Source organism: Protopterus annectens, chromosome 4.part1, assembly GCF_019279795.1.
Source record: "Protopterus annectens isolate FY-2018-M chromosome 4.part1, PAN1.0, whole genome shotgun sequence".
NCBI classification, from domain to species: domain Eukaryota; kingdom Metazoa; phylum Chordata; order Ceratodontiformes; family Protopteridae; genus Protopterus; species Protopterus annectens.
This window is the reverse complement of record NC_056734.1, coordinates 423,267,896-423,271,874: the sequence shown is the minus strand read 5'-3', so window position 1 is coordinate 423,271,874 and position 3,979 is coordinate 423,267,896. Positions and strand designations below refer to the sequence as shown.

The 3,979-nt window shown below is 38.6% G+C and overlaps 1 protein-coding gene across 1 annotated transcript in view; it reads left to right on the top strand.

The window, feature by feature from the left end:
• Nucleotides 1-1,464: 1,464 nt before the first annotated feature.
• Nucleotides 1,465-3,979, top strand: part of FNDC3B (fibronectin type III domain containing 3B) — a 2,611,550-nt gene continuing 2,609,035 nt past the window's right edge. Inside the window, exon 1 of the mRNA XM_044070236.1 lies at nt 1,465-1,608. The gene's annotated coding sequence lies outside the window, so the exon portion shown is untranslated. The remainder of the gene's footprint in view (nt 1,609-3,979) is intronic.

Genomic DNA, 3,979 nt, shown 5'->3' with positions numbered 1-3,979 from the left:
TGTTTTTCAAAAGAAATAACCTCTTCATCATCCTTGCGTGTCACCAGTGGCTGTGCACTGAACCCTGTCTGGAAGGCTGTGTCTGTTGGTCGGATGCTAAAGAGATTGCTAAATACTGTTTGCAGCATAGTGGCATGCATATTCTGTTCTGATAGTTTGTTGTGGCACTGCAAACCTGGTGTAAACTGACAGTATGCAGAGTATAATAACTGTTTTTGCAAAAAGGAGACGGATCCCATGCACAGAAAAGTAACCTTAAAGTATATCATTCCCTCTCTCTGCACCAGTATACAACAACGATGGATTAAACTTGAATCAAAAAAAGGAGAGAGGCAGTTTAACTGTTGGGACCACTGTGCCATTTTGCAGAAAAAGGAGTGATGATTCACAGGTGTTGAAACTTAGAAAGGTCATTTACTTGGATGGGCTTTGTGCTTTTTCATGCTCTCAGGTCAGTTTGACAGTAACAGTGACTGCACCATTGCTGAAATTTCTGTGGACTAAAAGACTGGACTATGTGGTTGCTGTATAGTACCTGAAATGTCCTGCATTCTATTATGGCATATCAGGAACAGCTGGGTTTTCTGACCTTTTAAAGGCGCAGGCATCCAATTCTAAAGTGGCCAGCAACAACAACATTCCCTCTTTAGCCCTAGTGACAACTGTACTTGATGTTAGGATTTCACTACACTTTTCTTAAAGATGCCAGAAAACTGTTTCATGCACAGGCCAGGTCATCTTTTCCCTTCTTCAGTGTTTTCTGCTCAGTACTGTCTTGCTTCTGCTTAAAGTGTCTCTTTATTCTATTAGACTTGATACATCTTGTGTCAGTTTAGTGGTTAATTAGTAATTTTCATAGATCACGTCTGTTTTCAAGCTCAGGCCTACATTACAACAGTTCATTTAGTTGCCCTTTTGGTGAGGTTTTATGCAGTTATTTTAATGGAATATATAAACATTAAATCAGGGAATTGTCTTAAGGTGTTTAATAATCAATGTTCTTGTTTTCAAAATATCAAGTACATGTTTTCAAGCTGTCTGTATTCCACATGTATTGTGCATAACAGTCTAAAGTCCTTTGGAAGGCAAATATGTTAGGTAAATGGTAAAAAATCTGTTTGTTAATACTTGCAAGGTGTCTTGAAAATAATAAAAGCAACAGTTTAAAATACAGTGAATCAAACTGTTTCTGTTTACAAGCGAATTGTCTTTTTAAACTTATTTGTAAGTAGTTACTAAATGTGATAAACCTGTACATGTATTAAAAAAGGTGATCATAGTGTTGCTGTTTGAAACACCAGGGAATGCTTAGTAGTAAGTATGTGTGGTTCTCCCCTTGGCCGTGCATTAGCAACGTGGCAGCTACAGATCTGTCAGTGATTGTACAAACACATATTCAGTTCTGGCCCGATGCCTGGACTAGCTGCATATGGCCAGAATGATTGCTTGGTGAAGTTAGAAGCCCTGAGCTGCACAGAATCATAAGGATTGCATTACTTTCTTTGCGTTTCTTCAGCTCAAGCATTCTGTTAAAGTTCCTTAATCAGTACAGCTGACAAACAGGGGCATTTTTATTTTTCGGAAAATGATCACCACTACATTTTCAAGGTAATGTAAAGTATCTCTCGTAACCTGAGGTGAAAAAAATTTTGACGTGGATTCATCTGTTTCTGTGTTCTCTGCTTCTGTATTTGCTGGGATATTATTTTTTGTGGGATTTAAATATGTTCTATGTATCAAAAGTCATATTTCTAGCTGATCTGCTAATGAATTTTCTTTAACTAATATGACTTGGTGTTACAGCTGATGTGCTTTTTGCAAAACAAATTAAACTCAGGGATTTTACAAGCTATCAGCATTATAACTTGAACTTAATTAGTCTTTTTACAGAGGTAGATTGATTTTTTGTTTGTTTCTTAAAAGTGTGTGTTGTTTCATTTAGATTGTGTTAAAGGCATGTTTATGTGATGATTAGTGCTGGAAGTTTTGGATACTCAGAATTCCGTTAAGTAAAACAGCTGTAAATAAAGATGTCATAACTCAGTGAGAAACAGTGCCATTATAAAGAGTTGTAATGTTTTCGCTATTTGACTGTTGAGTTTAGCATTTCTGAGATGAAAGAAAAGGTATATGGGAAGAAGTGTGCTTACTAGCTTACTCTGTTAACATCCTATTGGAGTAGCTTTATGCTCATGTGCCAGCAGGGGTTGTTGCCTTATTTACCAGATGGCTTACTTGGAAAGGAGTTGCAATGGGCAGATCGTAAAGTATATAGCAATTCTGTGCTCTTTTATCGATTAGTCATGCCTTCTTAAGTTACGCACGTGTACATTTTGCAGTAAGTAGCAATTCTCGTATACAGAGGCTAGTCTTGGTGGATAGGCCGCATTGTATCACAACTGAGGTTAATACAAGTATTAAAAGATACTTTATAAAAATATCTACTTCTTTGCCATGATTAATAAAAATGTTACTAGCCATTGTGCATCCTTCTCACACATTGTATTCAGATATGCATATATTCATTCAGTGGACTTTTATATCAGTCCTGATATGTGTTGTAAAGTCTGATGTTTTTCCTTGAGGTAGCAGAAGATCATTTCTAGATATGTAGAGTAGGTTTGAGATATTTTCTTCGATGTGAGGGAGGGGTGCTGTATGAATACTAAGAACTATTGATAGAGATCATTGCACAATGTTGTGATTTTGAGACAGAATTGAAGAAGACAAGCTCCATTTTGCTTTTGTACCATAGAATAAGCATTGTGAATGCAGTAGGGCATGGGCAGGCATTGTGAATGTGGCAAGGTACAGACAGGGATTGTGAAAATGTTAAGGCATGGGCAGGCATCGTGAACGTGGTAACGCACAGGCAAGCATAGTGAAAGTGTTAAGTCATGGACAAGCATTGTGAATGTGGCAAGGTACAGACAGGGATTGTGAAAATGTTAAGGCATGGGCAGGCATCGTGAACGTGGTAACGCACAGGCAAGCATAGTGAAAGTGTTAAGTCATGGACAAGCATTGTGAATGTGGCAAGGTACAGACAGGGATTGTGAAAATGTTAAGGCATGGGCAGGCATCGTGAACGTGGTAACGCACAGGCAAGCATAGTGAAAGTGGTAAAGCACAGACAGGCATTACAGACACTGTGAATGCACAAAAGAATGGACAAGCTCTGTGCATATAGTAAGGCATGGACCAGCATTCTTAATATAGTAAGGCATGAACAGGCATTGTAAATATGGTAACACACTGACAGGCTTTGTGAATGTAGTAAGACACGGATTGTGAATGTGGTAAGGCATGAAATGGCATTGTGAATGTGATAAGGCATGAACAGGCATTGTTAATGTGGTAAGGCATGAACAGACATTGTGAATGTGTTAAGGCACAAACAGGCATTGTTAATGTGGTAAGGCACAAATAGGCATCATGAATGCAGTGAGGCACAGACAAGCACTGTGCATGTAGTAAACCATGGACAAGCATTCTTAATGTTGTAAGGCACAAATAGGCACTGTTAATGCGGTAAGGCAAGGACAGGTATTCTGAATGTGGTAAGGCACAGACAGGCTTTGTTAATGTGGTAAGGCATGGACAGTCATTGTGAATGCAGTTAAGGCAAGAACAGGCATTGTGAATATGTTAAGATACCAATGTATTCATAAGGAGCTCATTTTTACCTGTCTGTGGAGGTACGGCACAGGACTGTGAGCTTGAGGGGCAAAGATACAAGGTATAATGTAAAAGAATACCACATCACAGCAGGAAGCAATTTAAAATGAAAATACATCCCAGTTCTGAAAGGAGATGACTAAGAAGGTTAGGAGAATAACAAAGACAAGACTTAAAAGGAAGCACAAACACAACCTAACAGGGAGCTGATTGAGCAGTAGCTGAAGAAGAGGAAGAAGCAGGAAAACAATGTGAAGGCTGAAGGCTGTGACCTTAGTCAGAATAGCAAACACTATTGAAA